This window comes from Monodelphis domestica, chromosome 2 (assembly GCF_027887165.1).
Source record: "Monodelphis domestica isolate mMonDom1 chromosome 2, mMonDom1.pri, whole genome shotgun sequence".
Lineage (NCBI taxonomy): Eukaryota > Metazoa > Chordata > Mammalia > Didelphimorphia > Didelphidae > Monodelphis > Monodelphis domestica.
The window spans coordinates 81,698,871-81,726,203 of NC_077228.1; the positions used below are offsets into that span (position 1 = coordinate 81,698,871).

The window sequence follows — 27,333 nt, forward strand, 5'->3', positions numbered from 1 at the left end:
GCTGCACTCCCCTCCTGGGGTCCGAGATGGAAAGAGGTTTTGGGGGAAAAAACAGACAGCTGGACTCTTCGAGTGCAGCCACTCTCAGCGTGGCTCGGTCCTCTCCATCCACCTCCTATGCGTTTGTTCCATCAGAGGGGCTGTTTCCCTCTGTCTGTAACCTGCCTCCTTCTGCACCCCTCGCCCAGGTTACTGCTCAGTCCTCGATCTGTCCATCCCATTCTCCTACAGGTAACGAGCTGGCCAGCCAGCCGGTCAGATACCCACCCTCTCTTCACTGGCCCAGCCCCTTCCCCTAGGTTGCGCATCCCTCGGTTACAGTCATCAAGATCCCCAGGCAGTTTCCCAGCCTTTCATCGCAGTAGCCTCGCCCAGAGCGGGTTGCTCCTTTCCCCCCCAAGTCCAAGTGTCTCCTCCCCTGCATAGAATCGACATCCCCCCGCACGCCCTCCCCTTTCTTTTAGGGGCGTCCCTTTGCCTGTCCTCATCTTCCTTCTCCTCCTCTGCCTTCCTCTCTTCTTCACAGAATCTTATCCAGCAGCCTGGGGTAACCCTCTCCTCTCTTCCCCTCCAGCTCAGCTCCAGCCTGCCCAGTCTCCCCGTGCGCCTTCCTCTGTTTCCCTTGGCCCCTCCCTCGGAGGGTGGGGAGAGGTGGATGCAGGAGCTAGAAGGGAGGGGAGGGGAAGAGGCGGGGTAGGCGGCCGCGGGGTGGGGGAGTGCCGGACTGCCCCCGCCTCCTAGAGTGAGTGACTGGCCGAGGAGGTTTCTCTCGGTCTCCCTCGCTCCCTCCTCCCTTCCCTCCCTCCCTCCCGCCCGCCAGCTCCCGCTTGCTCCCTGCCCACTCCCCAGGAGAGGACGTTCCGCGCTGCTGCTGCTGCTGCTGTTGCTGCTGCTGTTGCCGCCGCCGCCGCGGCTTCTTTCACACTTTAGTTGGGGATCTGTGTGCGTGTGCGTGTGTGTCTCTCACAGTTTCAGGAAAGCTGCCCGCGCGCCTCCCCCTCCCCACGCACGGAGCCCGGCTGGGGCGCTTTCGGCTTTTACTCCAAGCAGCAGGGGACGAGGGGGCGACCAATACACACAGAGGGGAGGAGGAAGAGGAGGAGGTGGAGGAGGAGGAGGGAGGAAGAAAAAGAAGGAGGAGGAGGAGGAGGAGGGGAAGGGGCGGGGGGCGGGAGGTTTGCCACCTTCAGCCCCCCCCCAAGCGCCCAAGGTAAGTGGGAGCTTCATCCCGGGCCCTGGGGCGGGCGGAGTTGGCGGTGGAGCCAGCCCACGGCAGCGCTGTCCGGGCATCCCGGGCTAGGCAGGCTGGCAGGGAGGGAGGCAGGCCGGCCTGCCTGCAGGGTGTCTGCCGCCCGGAATGGATGGGAGCAGCGGTGGTAATGCTGCTGCTGCTCCTGCTGCAGCTGCAGCTGCAGGGGGGTGAGAAGCAGGAGGTGTGTGGGGGGGTTGCTGGAAAGAAGGGTTTGGGATGCTGCTGACGACTTTCGTCACGTTGAGGCCTGGGTGGTTTGTGTTTAGACACCCCTCCCTTACCACCCCCACGTCCCCGCCACCCTCAGCCTTCTTCCTCTCTGAGCATTGCATGTAGCACCGTAGTTTGCAAGCTAGAGCCAGGAGAGTGTGGAGGGGAAGAAAATCCAGATTCTTACCATAGTCCCTCTGACCCTTCTCTCTTGCTTGTATCTATTAATGCATTTCTTGCAAGGTGGTGTGATCTTTAGGATTCCTAAAGTTTTTACCTTTTATTTTTTTAAAGGGGCTTATTTCCATGCATCTGTTTTTCTCCCACCATATAGAATTCATGCCCCTTTGAGGTAGCATGAGAGATTGGGCTTGATTCGGGGAGTGGAGTGCTTGGTTATTGTACACGGAACAGATTTCATTTCCCTCTGCAGTTTTCAAAGTGTCGCTGCCTTTACTCAGCTGGATAATGTCCTTCCCTTGTTGGCAATCCTACACTCCCCCCCTTCACCCCACCCCAGCCCCATAGAGAGGATGCTTCTTTACACGCTCTGTGTGTGAGAGAGGTCGTTTGTTTTTCAGGGATCTGATCTCTCATTCATTCACATTCTTCTCTCGAATCATGCCTCAGACATGATATTTTGGGGGGGGGTAACTCTTTCTCTCCCCCAAGGACTGCATGTAGAAGATATAAATATGCACACACATTAATCTTGAGCCTTGGCACATGCAGTTTGAGAGAGAGAAGAGAAATCCTTTTTCTTTTTAGTGGAGAACTGATGGCCTGGGAGCCGGTTTCCTTTGCATTTACTGAGAATTGTTTTGAAAAGAGAATATTAATAGGCAGAGGAAAAAATAGTGCCATAAGTTCTACAGTTGAAGGCATCTTGGTAAATATTGTTTCTCAGTAAATATTGCTTCTCAGTAAGCCCAGATAGAAATATATTTATACATATATACACATACATACACACCCAGCTCACTCAGTGAATGTGAGTTCAAGTAAACCAACATGTTTATATGTTGTAGTTTCTAAGAGGGATGACAGTCAGCCTAGCTTGGTAGAAAGAGCATGGCTTTGGAGTTAGAACATTTGGGTTCCAGACTCAGTTAGGTCACTTACTATTTGTGTGACCAAGTCACTTTTAGCTCTCTGAGTCTGTTTCCTCTAATGTAAGAGTAGGATAATAATATACTATCTACCTCACAGAGTTGTTGTGAAGAAAGCTCTTTATAAACCTTAAAGTATTTTAAGGGTTTGAGGTATGGACAGTATTGAGACTGACAGTTACTTGGTAGTGGGTCATACAATAGAAACCTCACCCTGCTACAGTGGTAGGCTCCTTCTGAAGAGACTTGTTTTAGAGGAGAGTAGAATTTAATCACAGGTTCATAGATTTTTTTTTTTTTAAGGTTTGGAAGTTTGGAAGAGATCTGAGGTCGGCTAGTCTAAGCCTCTGGTTTTACAATTGAGGAACCATTACTTCTTATTTGAAGAGAAGACAGTATTTATTAAGGGCCTTTGATGATTACTATTTTGTTCAGTTTTAAAAAATCTATAATTCTACATAGCCAGTTTTATATCTAAGAAGTCCTGCATTTATTTCTGTTTGCTATAAGTCTCTACATCTATATATTTCCAGAACTTGAATCTAAAACTGAAGTCATCATTCTCTGCCTCCCTCCTAACCTCTTCCTAGTTTCTGTTGCTGGTATCTTCCCAGTCATCCATGCTGAAAACCTCAGTTATCTTTCAGTCCTTACTCACTCCTTCTACATCTAGTCATTCTGCCTTTCTTCCATCTGTCCCATCATTTCACTCACACTACCAGGGCCCTTGTTCAAGCCCTCAATAATTTTCACCTGGAATATTATCATAAGGCTAATTGGGCTTCCTGCTTTCATTCTATCTTCCACACAGCTGCCAAAATAATTTTCCCAGTAGATCTCACCATGTCATTCTACTGCTTAAATCTTTTAGAGGCTTCGCTTTCCCTGTAAAGTTCAAACTCCTTATCCAAGCATTGAAGGACCTCTGCCTTCTGCCTTCATTCTGTATTTCTAGCAATTACATTCCCATCCTTATTTGATATTATTCATTTTCACACATTCACTGAGTTCCAGCCAAAATGGACTGCTAACTCTTCCTCCATCTGTCCTTTTTCTCCCTCAAGGCATTCATGAAGGCCATTGCCTTACACACCTCTGACTTGAACTTTTCTTCCTTTAAACCCCAGGATCAGTTGCTACTTTTTTCCTGTATGATTCTCTGATCCCTTCCAAATGAAAGTAATTTTTTCCCTCCTCACATTTTCTTATAGCACTTTCCCTATCTCTCTTCTTTGCCTCTGTCCCATTCTGCCTTGTTTCATGGTTTTCTGTTTGTATATCTAATGACACTCCAATTATATTATGATTACCTTTAGGAACAGGAGTATTCATTTTCAATTTTGTATTCCCAATACCTAGCACAGAGCCTTGCAAATAGTAGATCCTTCATCATAAATGAGTTGAACATCCATATGTATATTGTGCCAGCTAGTATGATAGTACATAGTTGAATGTTTGATGGGGAATTACAATGAGCCTAAAAGGCAGTGTGGTGTGATGATTAGAGAATTGTGCTGAGTTCATAAAGTCGTGTCTTTGATATATATACTGGACAAGTGACTTAATTTCTCAGCACTTTAGGCAACTCTCCAAGACTAGAAGTGTAAAATGTTGGCTTGAAATGATAGTTTCCTCACTGGAGAGTTCTCTATCCCAATAAGATAATGGGTTCAGTGTTTACCCCTAAGACAGGTATGCAAGCAACTATAATACAAAACAATAGTTGGCCAATGCCAAAAGAAATACAAAGTGTTGTAGCAATTCAGAGAAGAGAGAAATCACTTCTAGGTAGAACAGATCGAGGAAGGCTTTGTGGAGGAGGCTGGCATTGGAATTGTTTCTTGAAGTATGGATCAGATCTTGATAGGTCATTCCAAGTGAGAGCAAAGAGTCTGAGCAAAAGAGGAAGAAACTTGGTTCTTGTATGGAACTTTCATTCATTCACATTCTTACCTTTCTCACCGATAGTTGCTAATCAGGGATCAAGCCCTGTCTTCAATCTCTTCCATTTTACATTTGTTTCTTCTCTCTATTGCCAACTGGTACAGTACAGGACAGGCCATTATCATCTACCCAGATTTAGGCAATTAACTCAATATTCACAATTATATCACTACTAGAATAATCTTCTTTATGCACATATCTTGACATGTCACTTTTATTCTAGAATATATTGAATGGCACTGTATTGTCTAATAACTAAAGTTCATACTACTTGGTCTGGTATTCAAAGTCCTCCACAGTCTACTGCTTCCCTCCCTTGCCAGACTTTCCTAATATTATCCCTCTCCACATATTCTATGCTTCAGCCAAACTGAAATATCCCATGTCCCCTGAAATATTTGTAAAATGTTTCCTAGCACATAGTAGGTACTTGATAATGTTTATTCTATTCCATTTCTCTTTCCCTGATTCCACCCTGAGGACACCTCAGGGCACCTTTGTGCCTCCATATATTTTCTCTAAACCTAGAAGGACCTTTGGGAGAAGGCCTGTTAAATTTCTACCCACCCACTCCTCCATGAAGCATAACCTGTTCTCCCTGTGTAACCACCTTTCCTGTGGATTTCATGATGCATTTAGCAATTAATATCTTGTATGATAAACACTTCTATATATCTTATCCCCCCCCACCAGACATTCCATTCCATATAGATGGACACTATGTGTTACCTCAATTTTCTATCTTCTTCATTGCCTAGGACAGTGTTCTATATAAAAGTATAGGGTGTTCTAAAAATCTTACTATAGTTTTTAAGCCTTAATAACTTAACATTCATGAAGATTTTTGGAATGCTCTCTATAATGGTTTTTGAATTAAACTGCTTGCTAAATTGAAAGCAGTTGAGTTTTGTTTTTTTTTTTTTGTAGGGGAAAAATAGTTTTTGGGAAATAATGGAAGATAAGGCTGGAAAGGCACATGGAAGCCAAAACATGGAGGATCTTGAAGACTAGGTAAAAGGCTTTAAACTTAGTTCAGTAGACAACAGAGAACCATAAAATTCTTAAGTGACCAAATGACATGACCTGAGTTGGCAGCTGTGCGTAAGATAGATTGGAAGGGAAAGAGATTACTGGATATAGGGAGACCTAAGGCTAAAGATAGGATGATTTGTGAATTTGGTCTTTATTCAATAAAAACTGAATTGATACTAACACCCTTCCCCACTTCCCCCTAATTTCATACTTCCTTTTGTGACTGACCCCTGAAGACTTAAATGAATACTCTGCTCAGTTCAGTCATCCAGTTGTGTTTTTGTTTTCATCTCTTTGCAAAGTACAGTACAATATGCCTGTCATTAGAAACACTTAATGCATTTTTTTCCACTGAGCAAACAGAAGAGCTGGAACTTGACCAAATATAGTAGGTGCAGCCCATTCTAGAATCCTACCAAAGCCAAAAGCTCCATGAACTGCTTTTGGTGTACAGAGAAAGACAGTGGGTGCAGGTCCACCTTTTTTTTTTTTTCCTGCCAGGAGGCTCAAGAACAAGAAACATGTCTTTGGTTGGTAAGGGTGAACTCTGACATCCTTTTCTTTTACATAGACCCTAGAAGGTCAGAGTTCATCTAGGCCACCCCCTTAATTTTACAGATAAGTAAACTAGGACCCAGCAAGGCTAAGTAGCTTGCCCAAGGTCACACAGTCATGAGAGGACTTTGAAACAAGGTCCTCTGACTCCAGAGAGAGGATTCTCTTCATTGTACACCATACAGGGATTCAATAATCCTAATTCTCCTTTAATACTGATTTACCATTTTACCTTGGGAAGAATAAGCCACTAGCCCTTTCTTAATTCATTTTATCTAGTAAAAAGTAAACATCTCTAAGTCCCATTTTGCAATCTGATATAGATGTAAAAAAATTTAATTGGTTACTCTGTGAGGTACTCAGCTTCCTCAAGTGTAAGTAGAATATAAACCAAGAGATTTACCATTCACAGATATTCATGATTATTTTCTTATATTATAATGTCATTATATATTATTTTAATATATTATTTTCTTATGCTATTTAGCATATTATTATTTTCTGGCTAGTTCATACTTTCAGGAGCATGTGGGCTATAGATACCATTTTGATGTCTAACATGTATATTCTCTATTTCCTTCAATAAATTATTAATAAACATGCACAAAATACTAGCTTGAGATTAATCACCATGGTGCTTCTTTGTCATGCTATATTTACTATACAACTCTTTTGTGTGTGGATTTTAGGTGGGGGGTGGAGTCTAGGCTCAAGATTTTTTTTAAGGAACTTCCAGTGTATAAATTTCTCTCATCTGTACCCATTGTTTATTCTCTGACAGACTCATAGAATGGATTTATTTAGAGCTGATAACGACTTTATTGGACATTAGTCTAAATTCCTTAATTTTGCAGATGAGGAAACTGAATCCCAGAGAAATTAATTGACTTGCTTAAGGACATGCAGTTGATAGAATGGGGACTCAAAACTTATTTCATCCTATCACTTCAAGTTCATTGGTGTTTCCTTCCTTCCTTCCTTCCTTCCTTCCTTCCTTCCTTCCTTCCTTCCTTCCTTCCTTCCTTCCTTCCTTCCTTCCTTCCTTCCTTCCTTCCTTCCTTCCTTCCTTCCTTCCTTCCTCTATTTTTCTTCCTTCCTTTCTCTATTTTTCTTTCTTTCTTTCTCTATTTTTCTTTCTTTCTCTTTCTTTCTCTATTTTTCTTTCTGTCTCTATCTCTTGGTCTGTCTGTCTGTGCCTCTGTCTGTGTGTATGTCTTTCTCTCTCTGTTGTTTCCTTTAAACTCTTAACAGTTTCCAAGGTAAAATTTCCAAAGTGGACAGAGGTTTAGAGGTTGTGACTTTCTCAGATCGTAGTGCTACTGTGTGTCAAAGATAGGGCTTAAACTCCAGGCTCCCTAACTCTTTAAGTCCTACCCCTCTTTCTGCTATGGACTTAATTTTGTTCTTACTATTATAAAAATCTACTATCCTTGGGAGTAAGTGCTTTTGGATTTAGGTTCCAATTGCAAAAGGATATTGTTATCAATTTGTTCCTGGGCACTCCTTCCATTCTATGTTGTAGAGGTCTTTTGCTATTGTTGACCTTTTCCACTCTGACCTCTTTGTAAGAGCTGGGAAACTCCCTAAGCTAGAAAAGGGGAATATGACTTATTCTTGGTATGATCCAGAATTGCAAACTCATAAATCATCAACAAGAGACTTAGTGGACCCCATCACAAGAGGGCTCAGTTCTTGGACTTGCTTGTTGGAAACTTAACATAGCTGTACAGGTGTTGGGCATTCTCTGTGGTCCACAAATTGAAATAAACAGGTCACTGTGTTCTGCACCAGCTGGCCTTCAAGAGTGGCCCCTAGCAGATCACATTACAGAAATTTAGTTAGGAAGTTGCAGAGACAGGGAGCTAACTGAAGGAGAGTATGGTCAGAAGCATTTTGTTTCCCCCTACCCTCTCAACTTCTTAGACTCAGAAATGACTTGACATTCTGTGCATTTCCCCTCCATTGTGTATTATAGGGTCCAATCATAGCATATTTTAGATAGTAAAGGTCATTGGACCCAGAATCTATTCCAAGAGACAAAAGTTAGATTTGTCTAAAGGTCAAATGATCTATACTAGTATATTCATGCTCTGTGTGATATGATTGCACCCATTTTTAAAAGACAGTTCAAGATAATTATTCAGACATACAGATGAGACACTGGGGATACACTTGCATTAAAAAAGGCTTCCCAGTAGAATTCCTTCAGATCATGATGGACTCCTTCACAGAGGCTGAGAAGTCCAGAAGAGAGGCGGGGGTAGCTTAGTTTTTGTCATTATTCATGGTTTACTTGGGGGCTTCAGGGAGACCAGAGTCTTTAGCCACATGACTGTCTATAAAGATGGTTTTTGAAATTCCTGGAATAATAGATTTAGAAGCCAAAAGGGAGCTTATAAAATATGTAGTACAACTCCTTCATTTTACAGAGGAGGAAACTGAGACTTAAAAAAACTTACTCAAGGGGGGCAACTAAATGACTCAGTGGATTAAGTGCCAGGCCTGGAGATAGGAGGTCCTTGGTTCAAATGTGGCCTCAGATATTAACTAACCAAGTGACCCTGGGCAAATCACTTAACCCCAGTTGACCAGCCCTTATTGCTCTTCTACGTTAGAACTGATATTTGTATTTCTAAGACAGAAAGAAGAATTTAAAAAAAAGGTAATTTTCCCAAGGCCACACAGGTAACATTGAAGATGGAACTTAAACCAAGGCCATCTGATTTCAGAGCCAGTGCTCATTACAATATTGTGCTGCCTTCCCAAAAGGAACTTAATTTATTTGAAAGTTTTAATGTGTCTCAAAATGTAGTCAACTGTTTTAACTCAGCAATTGCTAGCCTTTCTTGTTGTCTTGAAAGTATTCCTTGCATTGGTCACTTGAATTTGGGGTTTGTAGATCCGAGTTTTCATATGCTTTATAGATGGAAATCATGTAGCCAACCCCCTCATTGTACATACAAAGAAACTAAGGCATAGAGTGTTGAATTGGATGTTAAGACTCCCTATGAACTTGAAGTCCACTTTTCCATCTACTACACATACCATGTTGCTTCTGTTAGCACAGATGTTCTCAGCAAACGCATGGCTTTTCTTGTCTCCTACAACTTGAGTGAGAAGTGCTTATTTAAGGTTAGTTTTTAAAACATGGAAAGTGGCTATGGCACAGACTTGTCTCACAGTATTGCATAAAGCCATGAGAAGAGAAGGAAGAGAGCTGGGAGTAGGAAGGATTATCACGCTGTAACTATTTAAAAAATTGTGACAGGTGTGACTTTTAAGAGATCATAATTCAAGAGCTTATCTAAAGTGCCTTGTAAATTATGACTTAAAAAGAAAAAAAATCTTGGGCAGTCATGTAGTTAACATACACATGTGTCTTTAGCTTCCTTGTCCATGTTACCACTGCAACAAGAAACAACTTGATATGCTGGGTACATTGGGTAATTATGGGTAGAGAGTTTGGACATATACTGAGTTACCTTGTACCTTTCAAGTCAACAAATGATGGAGTGCCTACTCTATGAAAAGCACTGGAGATACAAAAGGAAAACTGTGTGAGTTCATGTCTTCAGGGAACTTACATTTCACCTGTGTGAGGGATGGAACAAGGACACAGATAGATACAAAGTAAATGTAAATTAATACAATATAAATTAGTTTCCAGATGGGGAAAATATGAACAACAGGGAGAACAAGGTAGGTAGGAGATTGTACCTAAATTGTGCTTTGAAAGATGAGTGAGCAGGAAATGTACCTTTAAGGACACATGAACTATAGAATTTTATATAACAGCAACTATTGTAGCAACCAGATGTTGACAGTACTTTAATTTTGTGCTTGGAAGATATAGTCCCTAGGTTGTGATCTGCTATTAAATAATCGTAGAGGCTACATTTATTTTTGCAAATAAGAAAAAGAGTCTGACTCTCCCTTACTGTGATGTGGATGTTGAGAAAATTAATTAGTTAGGATCCATTCTATGTCACATATGTCTTTGAAATTAGTTAAATGTTGACTTAATTTTTAATACCTGCACAGTAATTTATTAAAGGGTTTATAGAATATATCAGGTGAGTTTCTCATATATTGAAAAATCTTTGGCAGGAAAGTGAGCACATTAAATGCCTCAGTCTCTGAATAATCTGTGTTTCTAGTCAGAAGGAAAAGGGCACATCAGACATAACCAAATATTACACTTTGGGATGTGTTTTGATTTATGGCTGCTATCTTGTATAGCCAACTGTCCTTATAGAACAAATGTCCACACTTTTCTGGGGAATTTAAGTTTTGTTTTCTGGCATAAGAAATAAGTGGAGAACATTTTAGTCTTCCAAAGTATCTTTGCCAGTCCCAGAGTCCAGGTCACACAAATACGGTGTGCCTTGCCCCTCAGCATTGCTCTTTGAGCAATGAATGTGCTTGAATCAAGGCAAGATAGCTGAGAGGATGGTTTTGTCATAAGCAAAGCTCAGGAAATCCCATGTTCAACAAACAGAAAGGTTCAAGGGTCAAGTTAGGATTTGGGTGTCAACCTTTACTTTAGATTTTTTTTTTTTTTTGAAGCTGGTCTTCCTTTCAAATCAAGGAAGCAAGGAATTGTTGTCTAAGACCACCAACTCCCACTGCCACTTTCTATACCATGGCATCCCTCCATCTGGAAGGGTTTCCATTTTTACCATTTTATATTTCTTTTTCCTCCCCTTTTCCCATATACTTGAATCCTAGTCCTCTTTTCCAACTCTAACTTCTTATATTTTATATTCACAATCCCTCTCCTACTTCTTTCTTTACCAATCATTTAGACAATTCCCTCACCAAGCCTTGCCATTTATCTTTTTCAAACCTTTAACCATACTTCAGACCAACCTTTTTTGCCTAACCTCCCCCACTGACACCCTCTTCATTTTCTTTTTTTCCTTTATATCATCCTTGTATTTCTTTCTCATTATCAGTTCCCTTCTTTTGAAGCCTTGCCTTATCCTTAAGCCTGTCTTCTCTTCTCTGTTTGATATGCCTTGCTTTTCCTGTCCCTTAGCTCCTCCCTATATACTCTCAGCAACTTTTCTGCATCAGACCCCTCTGGTCTTTCTGCCCACTGCCTGCCTCTGCCTGTTCCTTACAGCTCCCATGTCCTGGGGCAACTTGCTTACCATAGTCATGAAAGCAGTGTCTTTTACTATGCTCTTTCCTTGTAAAAAGTGGAATGTTAAACAACTAAACTACTCTCACTGAGTTTTAAGAATTTATTTTTTCTAGCACATGTTATCACTTTAGATTCCCTTATATTTTCTGGGTTTTTTTCAAGGCTGTTAAGCTGTTAAAAAGCTAAGTTACCTTGGTTCTTAACCTCTCAACCTTTTCCTACTCTCTTTTCATTAACCGAAAAAAGTGAAAATTATTTTCCTTTTAAAGGTAATGAATCTTAATGGTTCATTAAAGCCTTACCAAATAAAATAATTAGAGGAGTTTACCAGAGATGCTACTTACTATGTACCATAGAAGTGACTTACTGAATACAGATACTGATCACTGGATAAACTGAATTTCAGCAGGGCTCAGTGTTCTCATGATTTACAATTTTTATCCCTCTTGGCCACCGTTGGTTGGCTGGTTAAGTGTTACCTTAACTTGAACTGACCTAGTTTTTTTTTTTATACTTTGTTGTGATATTTATTGCCTTCCAGTGCTTTCAATGAGACTGGCATAAGATCATGAGACAGCTCTATGATTTGAATGGCACATCTTGCTCTCAAGAGAGGAAATTCCTCAGCTAAAAATGACCCAACTTTTTCTCTGTTTCTCATCCAGGATTTTAGGACACATAATTTTGTTGGGGAGTAGAGACACTGGGGGTAAGGGGGTAGAACTTTGAGGAAACATCTTGTGCCCACTCCCAACATACAAACTGAGGCAATTTAGGGTCTAAAGCTGCTCTTTTGAAGAAGGTACCACCACCAGTAATTCCATAATGGAATAGCCTTGAGTGTTATAAGGCTCTTTGGAAAAAAAACATTCTATAAGACACAGTAGGCTTTTAAGTAACTACTTTCTTCCAAAGTTCCACATTTTACCCACATGCTGAGGGTGTTACAGTAGGGTTTTTGTTTGTTAGACACTATGCTAAGACAGCCTGTTTATGTTTCACCTCACATAGTGAACTAGCTACAGTTTTGCTAAGAGATTAAACTTTCCTTCCTGATAAGCAGTTTTGCAGGTAGAGATGGGGAGGAGAAGACAAGGTGATAGTCTGCCCCTTTGGGATGAGTATATTTGTAGGAGCTGTCTCAAACACAAAGGGTGCTCAGAGAAGTAATTAGTACACACTGTCGCTTGTAAAAGATTAGTTTTCAACCACCAACATGTTATATTGGGTTGGGTTGGGTTTTTTAATGCTTTAAAGGCAATTGTATATTCTATATTATTATTATTATTATTATTAATATTATTTTACTGCAAAGAAACCAGTGTCAAAATCGAAGCCAGGAATGTTCATGTGTTTGCCAGGCTACAACTGTTTAAAGACACAAGTAGTTACTCTGTCCTGATTGATGTCAGCGTAGGATCATAGATTTAGAACTGGAAATGATCTTAGAGATTATATAGCCCAATCTTTGCATTTTTCATATGGAAAAACTGAGGTCTAGAGAAGAGCAGTTAAAGTCAACAAACATTTATTAAAAAACTATTAAAGGGGGGGCAGCTGGGTAGCTCAGTGGATTGAGAGTCAGGCCTAGAGACGGGAGGTCCTAGGTTCAAATCTGGCCTCAGACACTTCCCAACTGTGTGACCCTGGGCAAGTCACTTGACCCCCATTGCCTAGCCCTTACCACCCTTCTGCCTTGGAGCCAATACACAGTATTAACTCCAAGGCAGAAGGTAAGGGTTTAAAAAAAAAAAACTATTAAAGGGGGAGCAGCTAGATGGTTCAGTAGATGGAGAGCCAGGCTTAGAGAGGGGAAGTCCTGGGTTCAAATGTAGCCTTAGATATTTCCCAGCTACCTGATCTCAGAATCAATACTATGCATTGGTTCATTCTGAGATGGACTGTAAAAAAAAAGTTGTTACTAAAAGTATGGGTTTTTCCAGTGGAATTGTTCATCAGCTGAGAGAGGAGGGAAGGAAGAGGGAAGGGAAAGAACATGAATCATGTAACGATGGAAAAATATTCTTAATTAATTAAAAAAGATAAAAGTACAGGTTTTTTTTTTAACTATTAAAAGGAATAAAAGAATGAGATCCCATTCAGTGACTATGGTTGAGGAATTTTAATAGTAGATTATGAAGAAAATCACACAATCTAGGAATTTCTTTAGGAGTTGCTTAATATTTGCTGAATATTCAAATATTTTAGTGATCGGACTAAACAAGAAAGATTCTCTACTCTTTGGATATTGCAAAATGGGATTTTGCTTCCCAAAACATGAAACTTGGGATCTCATTATTTTTACTTTAGTGAAGAGTTTTAATGAATGTGGTATGGTAGAAAGAGTGCTAGTCTTGACAGTCAAAGATCTTAGTTCAAATCATGACTCAAACATTCGTTATTAGCCCTGTAATCCTAGGCAAGTGACTTTGTCTCTCTGAGCCTGTTTCCTTGGCTTTAAAATGGGCATAATTATCATTGCACTACCTACATCATAGGATGGTTATCAGGAAAAGTACTTTGTAAAACTTTAGGTAGTTGATAATTGTGAGAAATTATTATTATGCAAAAAACCACTTTGTGCTGTGAAAAATGACAAGTGGGGGAATGGACTTGAGTGAATGTGTCTCTTCAAGATAAAGTCAGTTTTGGAGATCTGACTCATCTTTCTGAAACATTATTTTCTGCATGCCACTACTGCTTAGAAATTTTTACTCATTTCCTATTAATTACCATATCAAGTCTTAACTCCTCTACCAAGCTTTCCAAGTCCCACCTTAATGTTTCCAAATATGGTCTTACCTTACCTTTCCAGTTTTATTTACCATTCTTCGTCACAACACAGGCTATTTTAGTCAGGCTGGTTTCCTCCCTGTTCTGTGAGCACATTACCCTTTCACTAGGCAAAACCTTTCCTTTTCCCTCAGTTAGAACTGCCACAAATACATTCAGTTCATCCAGTTGCGGGGGGGAAAAAAAACAAAACTCATTTGTCTGGGAACACCTGTGAAACTGGGGAACCACCGTTGATATTCTCCAGAGGCCACACCTCATGCCTTCAGCTACCTGGCAGAAAAGCTGGGTTTGCCATCTGGAAGCTTGGGTGCTCCTGGCACCCTGAGAACCAGCATAAAACATCTCATCCTGCCATAGCGAACCTTGATCAATTCCCCCTTCCCTTCCCTTCCTGTAAGAAAACCAAAGACTTGACTGTCCCAGGAAGAGAGAGAACATTTGAGAAACTTCCATTTGGACCTGTTCTCCTCTAAAACTCTGTCCCACCTAGAGATGGTAGCCCCTTTTTTCCCATTTTGGAAATTCTGTTTTGTTTTCTGCTGGGACAATGTCTTGGGTATGGACGTTTATGCCCCTGGAAAATAGTATTCCTTTGTAGATCATTGCATATTGACATATACACATACATATATACGCACACAAGTCATTTCATCTTCCGTAGCTTGTTTGTGTATCTGTAAAATGGAGATAATAATAGCATGGACCTTACAGGATTACCATGCAGACTAAATTTTTATAAAATCTTAAAATAATATATAATTGCTAAATGTCATCATTAATGATAATAATAACTTAACAGGTATTGGTATCTATGGATGATAATTATTCTTGGTTCAATTCATGTACTTTTCTTTTAAAGATTTTTTAAAAAGGGAACTTTATTTAACAATAGCAAGGAAAGTATATTTAGTAAGAATACAGCACCAAACTAATTTAATATGGTTACCCCTCTAGGGTGTAGCATGTGTCCCGTCTGAGGAAGGATTCACTGCCCCCTTGTGTGTTGACTTTTGTAAGTGCTTGACCAGAAAGATCAGTAGTTCAAGATTTAATGCTTGGGACCAATTAGATAATTTTTTTCCTAGATTATTTTTACATGTATTTATAACCTGTCCCTCTAACTGCCCTTCCAAATTGATAAATTATAGTGACTCAATAAAGCCTCTAGGACCACATATAAAATCCTCTTTATACTTTTTGCAGCTCTTTATTATATTTTACATCTTACACTCAACTCTAGTGACATTGGCCTCCTTGGTGGTCCTAGAACACCTCACTCCCATCTCTTTATTCCAAGGATTTTTATTGGCTGTCTACCATTCTTGGAACTTTCTCCTTCTTCAACTCTGCTCCCTGGCTCCTTTCAAGCTTTATTTAAAATCTCTCTACAAGAAGCTTTTCCCAGTTTGTCTTCATTTTAGTGTCTTTCCTTTGAAATTATCTCCAATTTACCTTATATGTATATCCCATTTGTACATAACTTTTTCAGGCTTGTCTTCCCATTAGATTATACATTCCTGAAGAGCAAAAAAATATGATTGTGATAGAATATTATTGTGCTGTAGGAAATGACAGTCAGAATGCTCTCAGAAAGTCCCAGAAAAGCTCAAGTGAAGTGTGTAGAACAAGGAGAACATTGTACTTGATAATAGCAATAATGTTGATGATCAATTGTGAATGATTTAATTATTCTTATTAATACAATGATATAAGATAATTCTGAAAGACTTAAGATAAAAAATGCTTTATACTCCCAGAGATCGAATGGATGGAGTTTGAATGTAGACTGAAGCATATTTTTTTTTTAAATTTTATTTTCCTTATATTTTTGGCCTACTTAATTTCATAACATGGGAAATATCGAAATATATTTCCATGACTGTACATGTATGATTTATATCAAATTCTTAAAGAAGGGGAAAGGAGAAGAGGGAGGGAAAGAATTTGGAACTCAAAATTAAAAAAAAAAGAATGTTAAAAATTGTTTTTACAGGTAATTGAAAAATATATAAAATTTATGGGGGGAAAGAATAAAACAAGGATACCTATTATAATCTCTGTTACTTAATATAGTGATAGAAATGCTAGTTGTAGCTGTTTCTGGAAATAGAAATTGAGGGAATAAGGACTGATGAGTGAAATAAAATTATAGCTTTTTATGGATAGGATTAATTTATTTAGAAAACCTCAAAAGTAAACCAAAAATTAATCTATTTTGATGAATTTAAATTTATATTGTCTAACTTAATATATTCAGCAGGATATAAATTTAAATTACATACATCATTACTATTCATTAATGTTTTGAGAAAATACAAATAGGAAGGACTAGAAGGAGAAATTCAATTCCAAATGACCACAGAAACAATAAAATATTTGAGAATGTATCAAGATTTATTCAGGTATTACATGAATCCAACTATAAAATATTTTATAGAAACAAAGATAGATGTAAATAATTAGAGAAACATTAATTGCTTATGAGTAGATCAAGCCAGTATTGTAAAACTGATAATATATACTACCTAAATTAATTTGGGGAAAGAGAAGGGAGCTAGTATTTATTAAGTAACTGCTATGTGCTAGGTACTGTGCAATATACTTTATAAATATCTCATTTTATCCTTGCCACAACCCTGTGGAGTAGGTGCTAGTATTATCCCTATTTCACAGTGGATGAAACTGAGGTAGACAGAAGCCAGATCTAGAGTCACACAGCTATGAGTTTGGATTTGGATTCAAGTCTTCCTAATTCTAACCTCAATGTTCTAATCTAGATAAAACACATACTATAAGCTATTACCTACCATAAAGAATATTTTATAGATCTAAAAAATTAATATGTAGGAACAAAGAGCCAAAAATTTCAAGAATAAGAATTAAAGAAATATCAAGAAAGAAGGCCCATTAGTAGCAGATCTCAAGGTATACCACAAAGCAATAATCTGTAAAACGATTTGGTATTGTTTTAAAAAAATGAGAGAAAGTGAGAGAGTATGAGAGAGGCAGAGAGACAGAGAGAGAGAAAATGAGAATGAGAGAGAATGATGAGAGAGAGTATGAAAGAGAGACAGAATGATGAGAGATAGAATGAGAGATAGAGAGAAAATGAGAATGAGAGAGAATGATGAGAAAGAGAAACGAGAGAGAGAGAGAGAGAGAGAGAGAGAGAGAGAGAGAGAGAGAGAGAGAGAGAGAGAGAGAGAGACAGAGAGAGAGAGAGAGACAGAGACAGAGACAGAGACGGGGTGGGAGTATGGGGGGGGGGTGTTGATTAGGTACATAAACTACAGAAACAATCAAACAATAGCATAATGTTCCATTAACCAAAAGACCCTAATTAAAAGGTGAAGGACTCACTCTTTTACCCAAACGGAGGAAAACTGGATAGCAGCTCCTAGTTTTACAGATCAATTTAACAATCTTGTTACTTCTAATTTTATTCATCTCTTTTTTTTAATGTTCAGGACTTCTTTGTTTTTTAGTTGGGGACTTTTGATTTATTGTTCACATTTTTTGTTTTAGTTTTATGTCCAATACATTGATTTATTTGGTCTCCTGTTAATAAATGTGTATTTAGGAAGAGACACTTTCTCCTAAGAATAGTTTTCACTATCTCCCACAAGTTTTAGTTCATATACTTATATTTTAAACTAACTTTTATCTTATGAGTCTCCATCTATGTCTAGTCACAGAAATATGCAAGGAGGGAAGATAAAGGCCAATGGGCTATATTCTCCTTTCTACCTACCTAAATGATTTCTTTTCAAAGATTTAGGTCAAGCCTCACCTCCTCTGTGAAGCCATCTTTAACAATATATCAGCCCACAGGGATCTCTTACTTGATTCCTATAGCAATAGTTTGTATCTTATCATGTATCAGTTAATTACAGAATGTCTTTTATTGCTTTTTTTGTTGTTTTATGTGTGTTAGCCTTATCTCCCTAATGAAATAATAAGCCCCTTGAGGTCAATGATTTTGTATTTCCTTCAATCACTAACACAATGTTGGTCATGAAATAGGTATTCAGTAGGAACTTATGTGTAATTGGTTGATTAAAGTTGCAATACTCATGGAGAAATCTCAACTAGATCTAATTTTCCCAAGAATGATCCATTTTCCTACTCTTCTTACACCCAGTGAATTAGAAGGGTCCTGGGGGAAATGTTACATTCTTTCTGGGTCCTCATCCTCTTAGAATTCTCTGACTAGGCACTATTCTCCCTTGAAAATATGCTCCAGATGTCAGAATCCTTTTAGAGATGGACCATCCCCTTGTCTAGTAGTGTTGGTTGAGGAATTATCAAGTGTGTGGGATGACCAATTTTCCTGCTGCTTCTGCCTAGTAGTATGCCAAAACATGGACCCGTGTGGCATAACACTCCAGAACTCAAGAGATTTGCCAAATCTAGTTGATTTTATTTGATTTTATTTTGATTGATTGATATACCTGGCAGGTCTGTCATTTAGGAGAGAGTCATCCAAATGGTAGAACAAGAAATAAAAGATAGAAATTATAGAGAAGTAAATCCTCAGTTCCAGAGGGAGAAAATTTTTTTTACAACCAAGTTTGTCCCAAGTGGATTGAACTGTAGATAATAGGTTCCCCTTCACTAGCAGGAATGTTGTTGTTCAGGTACTTGTTGGTCTAGAAAACCTTTCAGGTTCTTTCTAACTCAGATTTTGCGATATTAATGTGCCAGTTCTTTGAGAGGGATGAGATAGCCTAGGTAGATGAGAAAATGTTTCCTTTACTTTAACTGCAGGACCCCAGGCAGGGATTTTCAACAGGTTACCAATTTTAGCACAGAGATGGGCACCATCTCCAGGGGAAGAAACCAAATGAGACTTTTAAAAAAGTTTCTTTTCCACTGAAACTTGGTAATCTCTTGTTTATAGCTACCACTAAAAAGGGAATGAAAAGGAAATAGTTTTGAAAAAGATTGGAAAAATCGTAGATGTGCTACATAGAATTTCTTGAAGGTTTTTTATATTGCAGAGAAGTTATAGAATTTCCTTTTATGAAAACATTTATGAAGAAGATAGATTTTCCTCTATTTGAGTTGGTTTACTTGTGGTTCTGCCTCAGAGTAGGAGCGGTACAAAAGAATTCATAGGGCTAGGAAAGCTTAAAGGGAAGGAATGATCATTCATATTATCTTTGTGTATAGTATATTCTTTGTGTATAGTGAGTTTATAGTGTATAGTATATTCTTTGTATATAGTGTTTTCAGGTTCATAGAGTATTTACCTCATACCTGATGGGTATTAGTATATTTATAGATGAGGAAACAGTTGCTCAAAGTACTTTAGGTGGCATAGGTTTTCTAGTTAATAAGTAGTAGCTTGTGTTTTGAATCCAGGTTTTCTGACTTTTCATATAATGCTATATTAGTTTTGGAAGCACTGCAAGGGGGCTGGAAAATTTACAACTTAATTTTTTGTTCCAGAAGTTGAAAAAAACTAGTAAAAATTGTTTTTAAAAAATAATTTTTTGGTAAACAAATGTACTATTAGGGTGGGGTGGTTAGGTGGAAAGTGAATCATATTGCTGCTAAGAAACCCCTAATTAATAACCTCTAAAATTATTACTTATGTTTAACAAGAATTTCTCTTTTTGTTAAACTAATAGTTTTTTACTTTAATTAATTTATCAAATTACCAAATACCAGATATTTACTAAAAATAATTTTAACTCAACTAAATTTTTTCAATAGTCCAAGTCTCTCATTTTACCAATGAAGAAAATGAGGTGCAGAGAAGTTAAGTAACTTGTCCAACCTCAGTCCCACAGAAGCTGTATTCTCTCCATTATGCTGCCATGATTCCTGTTAGATGACCAGTTAGACTCAACAAGTAGAACCATGCAGAAATGGGAAAATGGTGAAGGCTTGGATTATTTCTTGTCAGGTTCTTTTTTTAAGCCCTTACTTACATCAATTTTAACACAGAAGAGTGATAATTTTAACATAGAAGAGACTCTTGGGGATGTGACACACAGCTAGGAAGTGTCTGAGTTCAAATTTGAACTCAGGACCTCAGGTCTCCAGACCTAACACTGTATCTACTGAGCCACCTAGCTGCTCCCTACCCCTGATATATTTTTAGTAGGTATTTGTTTTGTGTATGAGTAGAACAACATGGTTGTTAAGGTTTCTTCTGGCTCTCAAATTCTGTGTAATTCTATGAAACTATGGCTATATCATTCTACTATAATTAAGTTCCCAGGCCAGCCCTCTTCTCTAGACATCACCCCCCTTCCTCCTCCCTCAAACCCCAATATTTCCACTGATTCTTTCACTATAAAACAGAGTATTCAAGGGATTGGAGGTGGGGAAGAATGCTTAAACAAACACATTAAAATCCCAATTACCCAAGAACAGTGACTCATTCAAAGTTACAACTAACTAATGGCAAAGTTAATTGGATTCTAGATCTTCTAACTGGCATTTCTTCTTTGTTCCTATCTTGTGATTTCATCTAGATCATTGTACCCCTGTGACTTGGGAACTGAATGTTGTTCTTAAAAAGTACTAGGAGATCTTTGTTTGCTAAAGCTAAGGAGGCCAATTCAAGGGACTTAATACACATGGGGAAGTTATATTGTGAAAACCATTTTTTCCTGGATTTTCTTTTCAAGAGGAAATTTAGGGGTATGTGAGGGGAAGGATTTGGAAGGAAATGAGATTGAGAAATACAAGATCAGATCCTCTATATCTCCAAAGGGTACTAGAGTTGTGTTAGGAAGACTTGGTTTTGAATTCTGCCCATTAGATTTATTAGCTATATGACCTCAGGCAACTTTTCTGAGCCTGTTTCCTTATCTGAAAAATGTAGATTACAATAACTATGGTACATGAGTCATAGGGTTGCCTTAAGGCTCAAATGAAATGTCTCTAAAGCGATTTGTAAACTTTAAAGTGTTATAAAAATGTCAATTGTTATTATGAATAACTCTTGAACTTCATAAATTACTAATTTTTTAAAAAATATGCTTCTATGACTAACAAACTTGTCCCACTGTTAAGTATCAAGTAAAATACTTTCTCTGCTTATGGTCAAGGGTGAGTGTTTTATCATCTTGTGGGAATAAAATACCTCATTAGTGTGGGGATCTACTTTAGATTCCCAGAATTTGAGAGCTAGAAGAAACTTAGGGTTTAACCAGTCTAAAATTCTTTGTTTTACAATCTGAGAATTTGGAGCCTAAAGAGATAAAATAATTTACCACAACTAGTTAGTGGTAAATCCATGACTAGGATTCTTCCCTTGTGCTTAGTATAAGATAAGCGCTTAATAAGTGCTTCTCCTTTCCCCTCCTTCCCTCTTTCCTTTACTTTCTTTCTTTCCCTCCCTGCCTCCATCCTTTTCTTATTCCCTTCTTTCCTCCCTCTCTTCCTTTTCTTCCTTCTTTCCTTCCTTTCTCTTTCCTTCTCTTTCTTTCTTTCCCTTTTTTCTTTCTCTCCCTCCCTTCCTCCCTCCCTTCCTCCCTCCCTTCCTCCCTCCCTCCCTTTCTTCCTTCCTTCCTCCCTTCCTCCCTTCCTTCTTTCCTTCCTTCCTTCCTTCCTTCCTTCCTTCCTTCCTTCCTTCCTTCCTTCCTTCCTTCCTTCCTTCCTTCCCCTTCCTTCCTTCCTTCCTTCCTTCCTTCCTTCCTTCCTTCCTTCCTTCCTTCCTTCCTTCCTTCCCCTTCCTTCCTTCCTTCCTTCCTTCCTTCCTTCCTTCCTTCCTTCCTTCCTTCCTTCCTTCCTTCCTTCCTTCCTTCCTTCCTTCCTTCCTTCCTTCCGAGTCTCTTATTAACCTAAACATTTTTCTCATGAGTTATATCCATATTCTATATATACTTAGTCCATTAAATTCATCTTTTAAATAAATATGTTTAGCCTAGTTCAGAAGCATGTAGTTCTTTAAAACACACAGACACACAAAGATCCTTAGCTGGAAATAATCATTATTTTGATAACAGATACCAATTCCTAACCTGAAAAGGATTAATGAAGGTAGAATGCCTTTTCTGTCTGGGTACAGAGGAAAAACTACCAGATTCCCAATGAATTATACAGGGAGATTATGGTGAAGAAATGAACCTTATTGAGTTTGACATAGTTATTTATTAAGTGATTTTTTTCTTTATCAAGTGGGCAAGAATGTGAAATCTAAAAATGAAAAATCTTTCTTTTGTTGATAATCAAAATAAATATGAATTTTCAGTGGCAATAAGGAAGGATCTATTTTTGGTTCCATGCAGAAATATTTTTTTTCCCATTTACTTGTGCTAACGGATATTAGATGAAAAAATAGGTAGTACCTTTGTAGTAACCTCTGAGTGGGGAGAAGTGTGGAGATAAAAAGATGAGTGGCAAAGGCAGAAAAAATTGTCCTTTGGAGTCAAGAAGGTTTTGATTTCTTAATTTCCCTTTTCTCTGAATTTTTCTTCTGAAAGTGATAATATGGCATATTGTGGTACTTTGCAAATAGTAGGTGTTTAATACATGGTTGTTGAATTGATTTTTTGTTTGTTTTTTATGCTTGTTGAATTGAATAAGGGAAGAAAAAAGTTTTTTGAAGAACCTGAACTTTATGGGACATTAAAAATGGATTCATTAAAATTTTAATTGTGTTTAAATAGAAACAAAAGCCTATGATGTTAGAGTTGGAAAGAAGCTCAGAGGTCATTTAGCCTTAATTTCCTCCTGGAATCTGAACTTTCCTCTGCCATATCCCTGGGCAGTGACTGGTATCTGCTTGAGGGCCCCCAGTGATGAAGAATTCATTGTCTTTTAACACAACTAGGTGACTTTTCATTGTTAGAAATCTGTTGCTCATAGTACAAAGGAGAAAGAGTTTATTTTTATTTATTTAAATATACTGTCTTCTTATACATTGCATTTTCAAATAAAATATTGACAACTAAAACATCAGTATTTTCATTAGCTTTATTGACTATAGTGGAGCAGAGACTTAGACATGTATCTTTTCTAAAGAATTTTTAATTTATATGAATTTATTGAAATCAGATCAGTGAGACCTGCCCTGGGGTCTGTTTGCTGAGATGTGGAATTAGATTTGGTTTGCTCAACAGAAAACTCAAGTTAAAATGCTATTTAAAAAATAAAAATAAATTAAAAAAAAAACTCAAGGTAAAATGGATTGTACTTATTTTCAGGTTAACTGTGGGGACTCGAGGATGTCTGATAAGCACTTGGAAATTAGGAGCTGCCATTGGACTATTAAATAATGGTGGTATGTGAAGATAGATAGTACTTCTGTAGACCCATATCCTTTTGGGAATAGTCTAACATTTGTTTGAAAAATTAAAAAAAAAACAAACAATTGTGTGCTAGGTCAGATTTCACTGTCTGCTCTCTTCCATTCCAATCTGATGCAGTCTCATGCATAAGAAGAAAAGCAAATTAAACTCCCTTTATTTGATTTGGACAATACAGGAATAAAACATTTTTAGGGCAGACTGGGCCTCACCAAAACTGATTATATTTTGGGATTAGCATTTTTTTCTGGAACCAATTACCAAAACTTTCTTTTAAGAAGCCAGGTGATGACCCAATAATAATAGTTCTCAGAATCTCACACACCCATTGCTTTGACTTTTGTCTGTTGGAGCCAAAGCTGCAGAGAAAGCTGTCTCATAAATGATTTGTGTTGCTTGGCTTGTATTTATGTGGTTGAACTTGGTCAATCCTGATCTTATTTGAAATTTGCTTCTTGATGTCAAGTCACTCAGTCCATGAACATTTATTAAATAGCCATAACCATGTATTAAAGATATAAAGAAAAGAAAAGAAAAAACAACTAGTCCTTGAACCCAAGTTGCTCACAGTCGAATGGGGGATGCCATATGAAAACAACTGTGCACAGATATACTATTATATACAGGGTAAATTGGAGATAATCAGCAAAGGGAAGACTAGAACTAAGGGAGAGCAGTTCAGAGTTGAGTGGTGACCAGAGACTCATCTACACAGAGGATTTCTCTTATCTAAAGGCTAAATTTCAGGCCTGAGAGAACCTTATTAAAATTAATTTTAAATTTAATTTAAATTCACCCATGTAGCTTATCTTGAACCCTCTTGATTTTGTGGGTTTTGTTTTCCTTTGGGGGAAGATTGGTTATAAAAAACTGTCTAGTGTGAGATAGTAGTTTAGTCAAGTAGAAAAGACTGATATATATATATATATATATATTTTTTTTTACTTTTAAAACAGCTTGGTAGATGACTGTGGTGGTGGTTTCTTTACTAAGGCATTGGTGACTTCTAAGTTTTTCACAGATTTTTAATAAAAAACAAAAGTTTAAAAGAGAACTTAATTCAATTTTATCCATATTTCCACAGCATGTTTTGTTAAGACTCTAGGATTCTCCCTTTCTTCCATTTTTTTAAACCCTTAACTTCCATCTTGGAATCAGTGCTAAATGTTGGTTCCTCCCAGGCAGAAGAGCAGTAAGGGCTAGGCAATTGGGGTTAAGTATTCTGCCCAGGGTCACACTGGTAGGAAGTGACTGAGGTTGCATTTGAACCCAGGATTTCTAATCTCTAGGTCTGGCTTTCAATCTACCGAGTCACCTAATTGCCTGTACTTTCATTTGTTTTTGCAGAGAAAAGAATTTTAAGAGGATATATGGTTAGGCCATTGTACATGCCATAAAGTTTGCAAGCTAAAGTAAAACTTAGTTTTAACATTAAAAAGAGAATATATATTGTGTGTATGCATGCTGTATAAAATCAAATGAGAGAAGGTGATGATGTTGAAGTGTGTGACTTAGGTGATGTTACCATTTTAGGTAAGGAAAAGAGAAGTAAAAATGACTATTGAAATGATGAATAAATTGTGAGGCTATTCCCCCCCCCCAAACCCTATCTTTTATGTTAGTACCAGTTTTTTAAATTAAGTTTATTTATTTAATTAATTTAGAATATTTTTCATGGTTGCATGATTCATGTTCTTTCCCTCCCCTCCTCCCACCTTGCTCCTATAGCCAATGAGCAATTCCACTGGGTTTTACATGTGTCATTAATCAAGACCCATTTCCATATTATTAAAATTTGCACTAGGGTGATTGTGTAGAGTCTACATCTCCAATCATATCCCCACAGCACCATGTGATCAAGCAGTTGTTCTTCTGTGTTTCTGCTCCCACAGTTCTTCCTCTGGATGTGGATAGTGTTCTATCTCTAAGTCCCTCAGAATTGTCCTGGATCATTGCATGGCTGCTAGTAGAGAAGTCCATTACATTCGACTGTGCCACTCTCTGTGTACGATGTTCTCCTGGTTCTGCTCTTTTCACTCTGCATCAATTCCTGGAAGTCTTAACAGTTCATATGGAATTCCTCCAGTTCATTATTCCTTTGAGCACAATAGTATTCCATCACCAACAGATACCACAATTTGTTTAGCCCTTCCCCAATCGAAGGACATCCCTTCATTTTCCATGTTTTTGCCACCACAAAGAAAGCAGCTAGAAATATTTTTGTTTAGTATCAATTCTAAGACAGAATTGGGGCAAGGGCTAGGCAATTGGGGTTAAATGATTTGCCCAGGCTACACAATTAGAAAGTGTCTAAGGCCAAATTTGAACCCAGGTCCTTCAGACTCTAGGCCTGACACTCTATCCACTTTGCTACATAGCTGCCCTGAGGCCATCTTCTCTCTAGATCCAGAATTTCTTGGGTTGATGATTAGCTCTCTCTCTAAGGAGAAATCACAAGGAATTTAAAGGATGCTTACAAAAATTTACATTGTAGGACTTTGTAGGGTGGCAGGTGGCTGAAGGCTTGTCTCTCTTATTTCCTAGAACCTCTTTCTAGAATATCTTTTCCCAATTCTTAAAATATCTTGCAATTTGGGAAGCAAGTTGGAGGTATAGGAACTGACCATCGTTTTGATGGTGTTAAGGCCTATGAGAAAAGCTTTGGGCTAATTTTTAAGTACTTTCTGGAGCCTAGTCAAATTTGACGAGTTCTAGATGTTTCACAAATCCTCAAATTGATGTCCTTTGGCTGGCCTCAGCTTTTTAAGTAGACCTTTTTCCTAAAGTGACCTAGCTTCACCTGGCCCTCCTGCCAGTCAAAATTCCATTTCTCCTGAAGACTTATGTCCTTGACCTAACTAGGTGTTGATAGCATGAGCAGATTCTCATAATTCACACCAAGGTGTGAATGAGGCTTTGGCCTCTAGGGAATATTTGCATTATAAAAAGGATACTCAGCTCAAATGAATCTCTAATTGGTTAATGTGTGAGAGCAGTTGATATTTTTAAGTAGGGAGGGGGTTGTGATTGTTGCCTTGAAGTGGAATCACCTCCCCTTTCCCCTCTCTTCTCTTCACTTTAAAAATAAAAAAGTTATAATTGGGTTGGCATTAGGTAGTATAAATGAAAACCTAAAGACTAAAGAATGGGCTGTTAGGTTGCCCAGTGGATAGAGCTTCAAGGCTAAAGTCTGGAAGACATGAGTTGAAATCAGGCTTCAGAAACATACCAGCTTAATGACCCTTGGCAAGTCATTTTACCCCGCTTGCCTTGGTTTCCTCATATGTAAAATATTCTGGAGAAGGAAATGGCAACCCAGTCCAGTATCTTTGCCAAGAAAATCCCAAATGGGATCACCAAATGCCAAACGATTGAAATGATTAAAAAGGTGCAGAATTCTCTACATGTTGATCACTTTACTATCACTTTCACATTTGCAATGTGCTCTATCTACATAAATAATCTCTTGAATTTGTACATCAATCCATGGAGTAGAGACTACTGAAATTATTTACCTTTTTCATATCAGGAAATCGAGAAGAGGCATGAATGAACAGCATGATATAGTAGAATAAGAATTCAGAGGGCCAAGGGGGAAATTTTTTTCACCTCTCCTAGGTCTCAGTTTCCTTATTTGCAAAATAAGATTAAATGAGGTGTCCTCTAGGGTCCATTTTAGCTTTAAATTTAGGTCTCTATGGCTTACTTACTCATGGTCACAGAAGTAGGAATTCCTGCATCTCCCTGACTCCTGGCCCAGCACTCTGCCATGCTGCTTCTCCAATCTAGACTTGGCTCCATTTGTGTGTTAATCCTTCTTTCTAGCTGGTGGTTGGTGAGCTGTTTGGGAAGGATTTGAACATCTTAGCTTAAATAAAGGAAGAGGCAGTTGTGTTGATGAAAGAGGGTTGAATTTGGAATCAGAAATATCAGAGTTTCAATCTGGACTCTTCTCTTATTTATTACCTCTGTTACTACTTCAGGCAAATCACTGTTGCTTCTCAGTTTCCTCATCTGTAAAAT

The 27,333-nt window shown here is 38.3% G+C and overlaps 1 protein-coding gene and 1 long non-coding RNA gene across 4 annotated transcripts in view; one reads left to right on the top strand and one right to left on the bottom strand.

Annotated features, from left to right (window-relative positions):
• Window positions 1–740: 740 nt before the first annotated feature.
• C2H1orf21 (chromosome 2 C1orf21 homolog) overlaps window positions 741–27,333 on the top strand; it is a 294,516-nt gene continuing 267,923 nt past the window's right edge. Inside the window, exon 1 of one of the 2 annotated variants that reach the window (XM_056815641.1) lies at window positions 741–1,210. The gene's annotated coding sequence lies outside the window, so the exon portion shown is untranslated. Of the gene's footprint in view, window positions 1,211–5,442; window positions 5,527–27,333 lie in introns of those variants that run through there. The other variant, XM_056815645.1, reaches the window with a different exon arrangement.
• The window catches only part of LOC103102911 (uncharacterized), a 41,078-nt gene continuing 38,684 nt past the window's right edge, over window positions 24,940–27,333 (bottom strand). For both annotated transcript variants that reach the window (XR_008916123.1, XR_008916124.1), the window contains exons 4-5: window positions 27,021–27,150; window positions 24,940–25,406 (exon numbers count right to left, since the gene is read on the bottom strand). This is a non-coding gene — a long non-coding RNA (uncharacterized LOC103102911). The remainder of the gene's footprint in view (window positions 25,407–27,020; window positions 27,151–27,333) is intronic.